General features: G+C 37.5%; 1 protein-coding gene across 15 annotated transcripts in view; it reads right to left on the bottom strand.

Moving 5' to 3' along the window:
• TENM2 (teneurin transmembrane protein 2) overlaps positions 1 to 14,177 on the bottom strand; it is a 602,430-nt gene that overhangs the window by 542,935 nt on the left and 45,318 nt on the right. For all 15 annotated transcript variants that reach the window (XM_052684852.1, XM_052684855.1, XM_052684854.1 and 12 more), the window contains exon 2: positions 885 to 1,004. The gene's annotated coding sequence lies outside the window, so the exon portion shown is untranslated. The remainder of the gene's footprint in view (positions 1 to 884; positions 1,005 to 14,177) is intronic.

The following is a 14,177-nucleotide window of genomic DNA, read 5'->3' as shown; positions in this document are numbered from 1 at the left end:
AAAAAAACGCAATCGAATTAAAAATGTTATTAAATTCCAACTAAAAGGTTTGTTTTATGCGAATCTCAACTTACAAGCAGCTTCCTTAATAATACTGCCACTGAAATAAATGGCTTAAAAATTGTTAGGTGTATAAGAAAAAATTAGAAGAGTGTATGAAGACTCAAAAATTATTTATTTACTTGAAAGGCAGCTCTACCTTTTTTATGGGAATCAATAAACTGAAGGTATTTCCTTTTCTCTTGAGGCTACCCTAAGCAAAATAGCCTTCTTTCTCCACAGGACACACTGGGATAGTTTGTTACTGTATGTGATTACAAGAATTCCCAGACCATATGTACAGCATAATTAAATTACAGGGTGTCTAGTGAGCATTGTGTCCAACAGTTGCAGACACCAGAAATGAAGAATTTGAAAGGCCCTTCTCTTTCATTATATTCTTCTTTCACAACATTTTTAATAGGATATGCAGATTTACAACCTTATGATATGAAGTAATTCATAAAAATAAAATTATTGTTGTGTTTAGAAACCGAGTAAAATGCCCAATCAAAGAAAAATTACACTGACACTGAGAGCAGTGAATTCCTAGTATCCTCATTTGATCTCCAGGATGGACAAGTCCAGCAAATGAAAACCTAAGTAGGTAAGAAAAAGATGCATTTCTCTTTCTGAAGCATTCTGAACCAATTCAGCTGGGCTGGAAAAGACCGAAGTGGATTCTTTAAAGGAAAGTGCTGGGACAAATTGCTTCCTCTACAAAAACACTTTCCTGCAGAGATCTAGAAAGGTATTTTTCAAGCATAGATGGAAGCACTTCAGTCAATAATATGAACACATCTCAGCACAAAACAACATATAAAATTGAAGTTATGACTACTCACTGAAAGGGGAGATCGGCAGTGCTCTCTGTTCTGCTGTTTTGCAATCGTACTGGGCGACGTCCACAGCTCACCGGGTGAGAGACTTCTTAATCCACTTGAAAATGAAAAGCAAAAAAGAATCTGTCAGGTAAAAAAGAAAAAAAAACACATTATAATTTCCAGAAAAATGAATTGTTTAACACTAGACGTAAGCGAAGATTTCAAAAGCATTTTGGTACTCTCACAGCTTTTAAATGCCAAAAAGAGTATCACTACCTAGCCATGTTGGGATATGAAAATTCAACTTCTAAAAGCATCTTCTCCTTATGACTCTCCATCCTCCCTGCCTCAAACCTAGGCAGACATCCACCCAAATAGTTTCCTTAGCCATTTAACTTACACACTGCTAAATCTAACAGATGTGAATTGACCATGTCCTCTCTACTTGATTCCCAAAGAAAGAAAAAGCACACTAATCCTGGTAGTAACGCCCAAACTTAGATCAATACATTTTTTTCCTCCAGATGTCCCGACTGTGAGAAGTTCAACTTAATCTTAGATGTCACAATTCCACAGCCCACTTGTTGCTTCTCCTGGCAATTTATACTTCTCTTATTCAGTCTGCAGTCCCTTATCCTGCCTGTTGGCTCCCACATTTTCTTCAGAAAATTTAATATCCTCAGTGTTGTTCAAAAGAAGACATTACCCAGAACATCCAGAACCTTAGCAATGTGCCTATGAAGCTATCTAGTTAGAGTCACAGCTATCAGTAAGATTACATGGAAGATCACAATGGTTTACAACCAATGGAGGTTCTATCCTTCATTACAAATTGAAGCAACAAGATCTAAATGAGAACTACTTCAATGAAGAAACAACTGGTCATGCAGAGTAGTAAATTCACTTCCCACTGAAAACAAATAAAATGCCCGCTGGCTGGAGGTGGAAAGCAAACCATCAACACTAAAGCCAAATATTTCACAAATACATACAAAACACATAAAGACAAGCTAATCTTTCCAACTGATATGTGTGAAATTGTCTTTTAACACTGGGAGTATTTAACACAGCTAGCTTATCTGCCACTTTCGTCAAATTTAAATTAATGATACTTGGTTTTGGTTAAAAAAGAAGTATGATGTACCAGCACTACTTAACTGCTGAGGTCTAACTCTCTGGAAATGAATAGGTATAACTGTATTTCAGGCCAACAGCTTTCCATAAACCATCAATTATTTAAATCAAAGAATTCAATACGCATAATACATTAGTATCATGAAAAATCTTTAAGACCAGAATCACAGCACAGGATTGCCTAAGATATGAATCAATGTGAAACAAATAGTGCTTTTAATTTGCAAATGCAAAAGCTGAAATACAGATAATCTTACTAATTAGGGATTCAAAGCTAGTCTCTACATCCATAATCTCCTTATTTTCACTAGTATGCTTACTTTTCTTAGTGCAGTCCCACGTACCCATGCCTCAGTGCAAATTATACCGTTATTACAAACTTACTGCTCTGGTAATTCTGTGCTATTTTGAGTATTCACTTATAATTGCTAATTCATTTATACCTTCCTTGCTCGAGTATCACTATTTCAGTGACTGAAGACTTCAGAAAGAAAACGTTCCTATGAACGACACCAGGTTATACTGAGATGCAAACACTGGTAATTCACACACACACGCGCAAGGAGATTGCAAGTGCTAAAAACTCCTTTTATCAGATTTACAAAAAACTGCCAACCAGACTTGTGGTATCATCTTCCAACCCTCACAAAAGACCACATTATACAGGCTTTCAAACCTTGTTAGGAAGAGGTGCTGACCATCAGCAAGGCATGTGGCTGCAATACCTGCAGCATGTGCCTGCAGGAAGCCCCAGCTGGGCCGCAGTGCAGCACCACAGCACATCAATCCTCCCACACAGAAAGGGACTAGATAGGACAGAATTTCCATTCTGTTTTTATTTTTTGGTTGTTTTTTTTTTTTTTTCCTATTATAGCTTGTCACCAAGAGTGGCTAAAAATGCCACCTGACAAGCTAAAATGCTTCTCCAAATCCTAACTAATAATGTTTCATCCTCAATTCTCCTTTCAGGAAGAGGACAAGTGAGAAACATTTACGTACATCTACCGACGGGTGCAAATAAACACAACACAGCAAAACAAGCAACTAAGGTAGAAAGGATGGAACTTTCAGATTTCTCCTATTACGACACTAAGGCTAAATCTTGTGTGTGTGAGGGTGGGGAGGAAGAGGTATAATACATACACCTGTATTAAGGAAAAAAAGCTGAAATTAAATTTAAGAAAGAGTTCTTGTGCTGTGTAATTGTACTGGGGGCCCGTGTGGAGGTGCTGGTAGCATGAGCTGCAGGGCCTCTGTGAGGGGAGGCTGGGGCTGCACACACTGAACATAGAGCCGACTGGAACATTCTGGAGCTATTTACACTGCGGCATGTAGAAGAAATATTTAGCATACTAAATCCACTTCTCTGTCACGTACATTCCAGCCAATATCAAAAGTGCCAGTTCCCACAATAACAGTCCACCGCTTCAGAGCACACAGAGGGTTAACTAAAGAGTTTTTTAATTACTCTGAGTGTAATTGCCATAGGCTGCAAGACCTGATAATCCTTACAGAATAACCTGAATATACTGAGACGGCACCTGTAGCAATTGGACAAACCAGTATGATTTAAAAACAAAATTAAAAAACAAAAAAAAACAAAAAAACACAGGCATTAAAACAGAGGTATGATAATGGAAAGACCAGCACAATAGAAAGGTGCTATAAAGGAAGGGAAGAAGATTGCTCACCTGTATCAGAAGATTTAACATTCACAGGGGAAAGCTTCACCAAAGAAAGATCTCCAACCAGAGAACCTTCCCCCACGTCAGTCAGCCCTTAAATGAGGTCTAAGAGAGGTGCAGCCAGGCTGCAGCCCTTCCGGTCACACAGCTGAATTGCCTTCACCTGTGCTCCCAGGGCTGACCAGGTCCTTTCCCCAGGTGCTCCTTTCCCCAGGTGCTCAATCAGTGGGTCAGGCCATGACTCAGCAGTTCCCATACAGCACCCATCAGCAATCAGAGTATTTGACACACTTCATACTGTCACTCTCCTTGCTCTTGTTCATGATTTAATTAATTGAGCTGTATTTCTAAGATGCAGGTTTTAGATTAAGCATGCAGTGATAACAAAAACGAAAGACTATGGCTACAAGAACAAAAAAGGCAACTGCAAATTCTACATAAGGTGTTTCTGGTTGTTACAGACTTCATTTTGTAGCACTGTATTTATGTCAGTCAATAGACTACTAAAGCACAGGTTCTCACCCACTGAGCATCACCAAGCACTCCAAGCACTTCCCCGCTCCTCCGGACATGGCAGGCTCACTCCAGCTGCTCCCTGCCTCCCACTGCTGGCTCCATCTGCACAGCACCTGGGCACCAACTGTTCCATAACAGGATGGCACGTGACACAGAAAGATTGAAGACACTGTCTGCTAACACCGCGTGCTCAATTTTCGTAGCATTTAATATTATGTAGCACTTTGTATGCTACAGAACAACTCTAGGTGCCTTCAACCGTAGCTGAGAATCGTAAATGTTTTTATAAATTAAAATACTCAGTAACTAAGAAACAAATGAGTGTTTACACTTTAAACCACAGCCTGTTTACTGCAGCATTTGTGCTCCTGCCTGTGGAGACACAGCCTAGACAGGGCTGGCCTGCTTGGCAGAAGCAGTGAACCTGATCAAGTTCTAGATCACTCTGCTTTCTTTCGTCTCTGTTCCTCACAGTTGTAGGTTTTACCAGTTCTTCGATCTCTGTGCACTGTCACAGAAACACATATTCTATTCCTTCAGACAGTGCTGTGGGGCATGCACAGGGCAGGAATGCCCTGACCAACCTTTGATGACCAATCCCTTGGACTGCAGAGCAAGGCCACTTGCATGTAAGATCACCCCTTCCTGAATCCTTTCCTTCACTCACTTTACCCCAGCAGCAAAACAAAACAAATAAACAACAAAAAACCATGATCTTACCAACAACTTTGCAAGTCTAATTCATTCCTAGAAAGCATCTGCTCAAAACACTGAATAAAGTGTCGTGAGGAAGAAGAGTGCATCATCATGCAACTTCACCCAAAGGCCATGGCAAATTCAAGCTACAGACTTTGTCCATGTTTTGAACCCCCTTTCATCCAGCTTTTTGTTCTTTTTTAGAAACCTGCACAATTACTTCTAAGTTTCAACAAGAAGCAATTGAGGCCTGCAGAGTGTACTGAGAAGTAAAAATGTTAGGCAATATTTACAAAATGTAAATCTACAACTTGGTGTCAATTTACTTTTAATGTACAAACTTAATATTCCGTAGACTGTCACCATCCTTAAGAAATGCATAACACCTCACGCTTTATTAATTGCCAAATGTTCAAACAAATGAAATAGTACCTAGAATTTGTATTAGATTTGATATTTAACAAAAATGCTAATTATTCAAAGTAATACTGATCAAAACCTCGTGCAATTGATAGATAATAAGACTTCCAAGATATGCTTTTCCTCACTCTGACATAAACACATATAACAGAACTAAGAGTGTAAGTTTTACATCCAACTTAAAAGGAAAAGTATGATTTCTTCTTCCCATTAGCCAGTCAAAAATATGAAAGACTGTGGTAAATTAGCAAATGAAGGTTAACTGACTTTTTTGCTAATGAATAATCATAAAAATAAATAAGATTTTAAGAGCTGTGAAATTATAAACAAGTGTTTCAATATATTAGAACTGCAGAACAACAACAACAAATAAATTATTTCTCAAGTACATAAGTTCTGTACCACTTGGTAATTGACATCCAATCAGACTTCTATTTAAAAAATAAATAAATAAATAAATAAATAATTTTTTTTTTTCTACCAAATAGTAGACAGCTGTTTAAATCTTAAGGAGAAATACTGACCATAGTCAGTAAGAATGGGAATCCAGTAGTTGACAGTTACAGAAAAGATCATGGCAAAAATCTGATAGTACACTGCTCACAAGAGGCAATGAATGAAAACCACATCTGAATCGCAGCAGAATAGAAAACATAATACACCAGAGAAGTAGCTTTGTTCACATCTTCAGGGACATGGCAACCTTACTCCAAGTGAAAAGAAAAGCAATAAAATTGAAAAATGTCTGCTGAAACACGTACCCAGAAGAGCATGGAGGAAGAATGCAGAAGCTGAAGTGAAGCACTATGGCTGCCCAAACCACCAAGAAGGCCATCATTTCACAAATAAAATGAAAATGCTGTAAGGGAGTAACACCAACTGTTGGTGCTAAACAGACAGCAGCTGTAGTACCGTCATGCAGGAAGAAGCCTATTTTAGCATATGGATCAGGAGAACTGACAGTACTAAAGGAAAATTATGTTCAGTGGAAAAAAAATAAATAAATTCACCACCACTGCTTGGTGTATTACCCATGGTCTGTATCTAGTTACAAAACAGCTCCTTAGACTACAGCCCTCTGGATTACTGCTCTCTAAGACTGTGTTCTGTTCCAAGGTATCACAAGACAATCTGAACGCTACAAGAGGAAGAACATAGAAGTAAAACACCTAAAGACTCCAGAGAAGAAATTATACACAAAGACCAAAAAAAATGGATACATATATTTTTGCATAAATATAACTATAGATACATATAAAATTCCCTTTTCAGGAATATGCAAGTGTAAAAAATCACCAGGGAGAGCTATGTCTGCATCAGTCCTTGCTTTCCTTACAGTCTCCTTCAACCTCTAGGCAAACAGGAAAGGCTAACCTTTGTTGACATCTACGAGCCTTTGTGGTAAAGCCTTTGCATTTGCAAAGAAAGACAAGAGACAATTTTTCACTCTTCCTAGACTGTTAGTCCAATCCCAGGATATTAAGCATGCGCAAAACTATGTATTTAGTTATTTAGTTAGACCTGCAACATGCTATGACTTACAGGGCATTAAGACATGCTATGCCCCTCCAGCAAACAGCACATTCCATAGGAAACACAGACAGTTCATAGGAGGTTTTTGTCCCTTCACAATTTTATTAGATCCTATTGATTCAATTACAAAACACAGTCGTACTCTTTTATAAGGTGACACAAACACCATACAATTTCAAGAACCATCTTCAAGAATCTGTAAATGCATTCTCTACTGTACACAACATCACTCACCCGTTAACAGCGATGGCTGCTCAGGAGCAGTACAGAACCACAAAACTGATTTGCTGCTGCTCACGTGCATTAACCACACTCTTCTCTTTGTATCGTTACCGAATATGGATAATTAGACTGGAATTTTCTCTCATTTATATGTATCTGTTCTTAAAATATCTAACTGAATTAGTCTGAACTTTCATTTTATATCTTTTTTCCCGAATGCAAATTGTATTTTCTAAGAAAATTATTGTAAATAAAGTTAAATAAATAATTTAATTTTAGAAAACTATGTTTCCAATTTTCAAGTATAGCACTGCACTAATAAAATAGTGACATAAAACCCATGGTTGGTTAATCTATGACACAAAATAAAAGGCCAACTGAGTGGCAAGCCAGAACTGTCATCAAGAATTAGGGCATACAACCCTAATGTGATTTGAAATTCAGATTTATATTAGGCCTCATTAAGCAGTTTAGAGAAATTCATAAATCTTTTTATGGGGTCATTTTTTTCCTAATTACCTCTACAGAATGAGGTACATAAATACATAAAGAAATTAAAATACCATATTTCTAAATGATTAAATATTTTAATAATTCATTTCTTTTTCCAAGTCCTATAATCTCTCAGCTATGAAACTGGATAAGGCAAATTTCACAGTTTAATAAGGAAACCAAAATAATAATAAGAGTCTAGTATGTATGTTGAGTGTTGCTTCCACAATAATTTCAAAGAACATAATACCAAATGCTTAGAGTTGCCAATTGACTTTTAGGTATGGGTTTTATTTATAGTTTAATTTTACAAGTTGTAATTTAAGGACAGATTTGTTACGTAGGTTCTGTTTCAGTTAATTTTTTCAAGTCCTTGCCTTCCACAATACCTGTCAACTCCTCAGCTCCTTAGTTTAGGGTTTAAACTGAGGCATGGATACAACTCAGCAGCAAAGCACGCACACTTGCAAAATGCTCATGGCTTACCAGTAGACCCTCATTAATGGCGATAATTTCACTTGTTTGTTAATTCCAAAGAGCCACACAGGCACTCTTTGCCAACCTAGGATTAGCTGACAGTGGTTTATTCATTTGCATTAATTTTATGCTTAATATTTTTTATTAACTATTAAGGTTCAAGCATGTCAATTTTTTTTTTTTTTCCTATGATTTTACTGAGATAAAATTACTTATTTGATTATTTTTTTTTAATACACCTTTGGAAAAGGAATGCATAATCTTTATATTCACCAAGAGATTTTGTGCTGTGAGGCCAAGCAGAATGCCATCTTAACAAGCACAGCATAATCCTTCTGCTCCTGGACATCTTTATAGCCACTGATCTGCACTGAGCAAACTCAACAATTTTAAAACTTGCAGACATTTCCATTATATACATACCGATAAAAAAAAATAAAAAAAAAAATACAGTGCATGCTTTCATTTAACAAAACACAAAAAAGACTCAATGGAACAGAAGAGCTTAATGGCCTCAAGTAAAAGTGAAGGCATTTGGATATTGAACATAGGATAGCAGCCTAAGTGAGCATAAATACACTTAGGTAGGATTTGCAAGTATTAAAAGCTAAGACAGTGATTCTATAAATAGCCACTGACAAAAGTAGAGCTTAAAAGGACACTGATTGCTCCTTGCTTCACTAACTTTAAACAGTAATAGCAAAGAAATTTGAACAGCTTCCCCTTTATGATGAGAACAGTAACCTTAGATGTCTGTAGATACGTGGACAAGTCAACTTTAAGCTAGCGAAAACCTGAAAAGCGTAATTAGTTTCTAGATTTCAGGAAAGTGAATTTCAAATGACCTTTTGAAAAATACTTGATTTACAGAGACATACTATGAGCCTCAGCTATGTGTTCAGTTATCCAAAACTTACACTGCTGATGTCAAAAGATATGACCTACAAAGCACAAAGCTATATAAACACAATAGCCAACCATATGTAACATAATGGTACAGCGTGGTATGTAGCTATGGCCAACAAATGCTCCCTGGTTTAAAGTTTTCCAAATATTTTCCAAATATTTTTCTACTTCATCAAGACAGGAGAAAGAACAGCAGCAGTTTAGCCAAAACAAACTGGTCTGAATAAGAACCATCAGTGGAGCAAGAAGAGGAGAAGAAATAAACTTTTCATATCTACTGATTCACTTCTACCAAGTTCAACATAGTTGCCATCTTAAAGATATGAAATCCCTCGGAGCTCTGAGAAAAATCTGCCCAAATTGGTAAAATAAGCAGCTAAGAGCTACTTGCTGACTTCAAGCCTGCATCCATGTCACCCAAGGCCAGGCAGAAGCACTGCTGGTGGTTACAAGGGGCAGGAAGAACCCTAGTAATGTCAAGAAGGACTTAGGGATAGAGGAAGATGGAAACTGAACCTGTAGGGGAAACGGTATGAGGGGAAGATCATAGAGGAGATTAGCACAGAGAAACAGGCAATCTTTCCACTGAAGGAATCAGAGATGAAGGGCAGAAATTTGCACGCGGTGAAGCTTCATTAGTTCCACTAATCACAGAACAATTTGTTTACAGGAAAGTATTTTGGTTTGTTTGTTGTTTGCCTTACAAGGATGAACAGGTGTCTTAATATATTCCGTGTGTGGAGCAGCAGAGGAACAGCCAATACTGAGAGTGCTCCGCTCAGGCTCAATTTATAAATGGAAAAGTGATTTTGCATTCAACAGGAAGGATAAAAATGGTACCCTGCTGTTCACAGCAGGAGACAGAATTTAAATATCCTGTAATATAATTTGGTACATCACCACATATCAGGCTTGACTTTCCTAATTTACACTAGTAAGTTCTTACGCAAGAATCAATCTTCTCATTTCAAGGCAATGACTTCTGATTTACGCCAGGGCAAATGGAAGAGTATGAGACCATTCCTATCCTAATAAAATTTGCCATCTGCTGTTAAACACATTAATAGCAGACAAAATCACATGGTGGTATTGTAAGATAATACCAGCATTGCCTTGAGAGGGGAAACAGAGTACAATTTAGTGCTGTTAAGTCATTTACACTGCCATTCACAAAAAAAAAAAAAAAAAAAAAACAACAATAGGTTGCAGTGTTCTCTAACTTCAGTTGCTTTTTAATTAGAAGAATAAATCACAACACAACTGAAAAGAAATAAGAAACACCCTCTTTGGGGAAAGGTTTTAAATGGACAACTTTAACATAAGCACATTACGTTCAACTGTAGATGATACAAGGTCATAACACATAAGCACAAGTTTCTATGATAAGCATAATCTAATTTATTTCAATAAATTAATACCTTAAACTACATGAAGAACGTTTTGTCTTCCTCTAACTCCCAAATTTTTCCACAGTACAATGGTATTGGGCCACAGATACACAGTTTATAGGAGATGACACAAGCAAAACATCACACACTGAAAACAGTATTTGACTAAATTACTTTCATTAATTTAAAGAAAGAAAAACAAATCCTCACTGTTCAAACAAATATATCCAATCCAAAGGGGCCTAAGAGCACAGAGCCTTCAGCACCATGCTCATTTTCAAGCTGAACTGTCATCTGCTGGCTTCACCGTTAACCATAAGGACATGATTCAAGATGATGCCTTTCCTCATACATTCTGTATGTCTTTAAAAAAAAAAATAATTTTCATTAATAATAAGGGATTTTCATTAATAAAAGGGATACGTACTATAAAGACACATAATTGCTGAAAAAATATTTTCCTTTCATTATATCTTGTGTCTGTTTCTGGTAGACACTAAAGTTTCCATTAAAAAATGAGGCTGTCCATTAGTACAGGTAATATACCTTTCATCTTTAATTTATCATTTTTTTCAGTATTAATCACAAGATGTTTTACAACACTTGGATCCCTGCCATAAGGAGCTCCTAATATAACTACGTACCAACTTGTAGATGCACATTAGCGAGCAGAAAGTGATAAATAGGCAGAATTTGTCAACAGCATCTGAACGAAGAAAAACTGTAATGGAGACTGAAACTTTCCAGTAGGAATTGAAACTTTGCTGGCACTATTCTGTCGCTTGGTGACAGGCAGATCGATGGGTAAGAAAACACCAAAATAGGTGGAGCAGTGCTAAGGAACACTGAGAGAGTAAGTATCTACAAACACAAAATAAAGGCACGGGGGCATTATGTAGACAGACTGCTCAAGAGGTTCAGTACGGAGATTCAAGAAGAGGGATCATAGAAAATCAATTGGTGAAGTGAAGTGAATCAATAAGTAGCTACAACCTTCCCCTTTTCCATATTACAGAATGTAGCTGCTAAAGGCTTTATGCTGCTTCTGGTTGCTGCAGCATTCAGAATGAGAGACAGAGTAGCTAAACAGAAATTTACAGGGGGAAAAAAAAAAAAAAAAAAAAAAAAAAAAAAGTTAAAATCTGTTTTAGAGAAGCAAGTGTTTCGGACCAATGGAGAAAAGGATCAAGAATAAAACAATGACCTCTGAACCTTGGACCTAAGATGCAACTGGAAAGGGAAACTACACATCATTTGAAGCAAAGGAGGGGAAAAATAAATAAATAAATAAAAAATCAATAAATAAAGACTTTCAATTTAGCTAAATTAGATTTCAGCCCTGAACTTAACTAGGACTATGAAGTCAGTTTTCTACTCATCATTTCTCTGGTCAAGAGACGCATAGGTCATCCTTTATTTCCCCTGAATCTTCTCTGAATCTACAGATGCTTACAGAATGGAGCACTGCTTTCTTTGATTCTCTTAAGCTTTGCAGCCATCTGTTTCTCCAGAACCTCAGCAGCAGTACCAGGAGATCCGTTTTCCTTTGGGTAAGGAAAATTACTTATTTTCCAAATAAGTAATGCCCTTTGGCTGAAGTAGCAGCAAACGCCTGAGAGATACCTGTCCAAACCTGAGGAAGAGCAGGTCACTTACATGCTGCTCCATTCTTTCCCACTCTTAACTTGCCACCTAGAATCTTCTTGAGGAAAGCAACAAGGAGAAGACAACAGTTATTATTTCCCTTAAAGTTATCAGTTCAAACTGTACATGTTTTTCTAGGGTAGGGTGTTTCTCCAGTACAGATGAACAACAGTCAGTAGCAGAAAGATGGATTAATAATGCTAGGAAACATACTTAAAACTTGAAACTGGTCAGAGGTTGCCCCTATAAATCTTTTATTTTCTTACCATTAGCATTAATTAGGCTTCTATAATAAAACAAACACCATTATCCAAAGGGCAGGTGAAAAAATCAGTTTTCATATTTGTCCATTGGAAGAATTGATGGAGGAGGGTAATCTAACGCTGAAGAATCCAGATCACTATATTTTTCGGCTCCACTGCATAAAACATAATGTCATCAATTAAAAAGAGAGGAAAAAAAAGAAAAAAAAATCAGACAATATATTTATCGAAAATACAGCCAGTGATATTCAGTCATGTGCCACTTGTTACAAGTCTTCACGAACAGAAGCCTACTGTAGCATCTCTGATCCTACAGCATAATACATCCACCTTTGTTCCTAATGTAGCCCCAAACTCACATCTATGTAGCAAAAATGACCTTGAAATGATTGAAAGATGAACAGGTACCATCTACGTTTCTGCTCCATTTAGACAGACATGCAAAAATAGTTTTATTACTGTTTTTCTAGCAATAGGTGGCACTCTCTAATACCACTTTCATAAGTACCTATTGTGTACTGGATTTTTCTATATTCAAGTGGGACACATTCAAGTTCTGCTTCCTCTAAACAGAACAGAAAATGCATCTTGCAGTTGTTCTGTTTTAAACTGTAGTAACGCTCAAACACATTTTTACAACAGCTGGAAACTCAAGAGCAGTATGCTGTTATTGAAGACTGTGCTGGTTTAGACAAGTGGCAAGCAGATAAACATGCTACATGCTCCAGCAATCTGAACGACAACGTTAATATAAAAATCACGATTTAAAGTAGGTACTGTCTCAGCACTCTCAGCTCCCTTTTAGTGACCTGTTAAAATACATAATCATTACTATTCCTGCCCATTTTCCCAGATTTGTAGATAACACACACAGTTACTAAATAACATGTCCTCCTGGCTTGCTAAATAAGCACTTTGCTGCTCCCCCTTCAACCTGCTGGCCGCCCTTCCCTTCCTTCCCATCTCACCGGCTCTGCTCTCTGTGCAAGTTGCTCTGACTGCTGCTGTCTGTTCTTTGCCCACTAGTGGGATGCTGGCTCTGCAGTTCTAATTTCAGGAAGATGCTTAGCAGCTGCGACAAGCAGAATCCTGAGCTCAGTATGAACAAGGAAGATCACACACATAATACTGGTTTTGAGATTTGCCACTTCTCCAGTGTAATTTTTGAAGTCCCAACTCCAATATAACACGCTTATCACCTAAGCTGTTTATATAAAGGATATACTTCATAGGAAAGAATAGTACACCAGACTAAGTCCCTTTCGGATTTAAATTTCTTTTGTTTCAAAGTAAAATGCTTTGGAAGCCTGGAAACAACTTCTGTTTGTCCCAAAGCAAAGAAGGAATTAAACACCAAAGCTGTTTTCTTAAATCTTTTGGTTATTAAGGCAAAAGCATTAGAAGCCTCAATATTACTACATGCCATTAAGCTACCTTCCACTCTTTCTCCACAGATCATCCACATCCCCCTAATTTCTCAGCACTTCCTAATGCAAAGCATGCTCATACTCCACTAACAGCGCACCAACATGACATGCTTCGCTTCTCACTGTCCACTGTCCTCAGCCATTCATTATCTTCACTGCCTTTGCTACAGGATAATGATACGCTTGGCCTCTGCCTGTGACTAACACATTTTGCTACAGGGCTTCTTTTAATTGAAACACCTAGTATATACTTCTGTTTTGGAGCAACAGCCAAACACTTAGGAGGGAACTTGTTTGCTCCCCCAGTTGGAAAAGGGCAAAAATTACATACAGTTTTAAGCAAAGAGCATGCAACCAAGTCATACAGCTCCTCCCCTGTACCGAACTGAGGGATCCTCACTGCAGCCTGAGGAACACCGCTCCAAGTTCTGCTGTGCTGAAAGATGCCGCTGCCAAGAAATCCCCCATCAACAGTTTAAAAAATAATGAAACACAGAATAAAGTTTCTTTA

Source organism: Tympanuchus pallidicinctus, unplaced genomic scaffold (assembly GCF_026119805.1).
Source record: "Tympanuchus pallidicinctus isolate F22 unplaced genomic scaffold, pur_lepc_1.0 scaffold21, whole genome shotgun sequence".
Lineage (NCBI taxonomy): Eukaryota > Metazoa > Chordata > Aves > Galliformes > Phasianidae > Tympanuchus > Tympanuchus pallidicinctus.
This window is presented reverse-complemented; position numbering and strand designations above follow the sequence as displayed.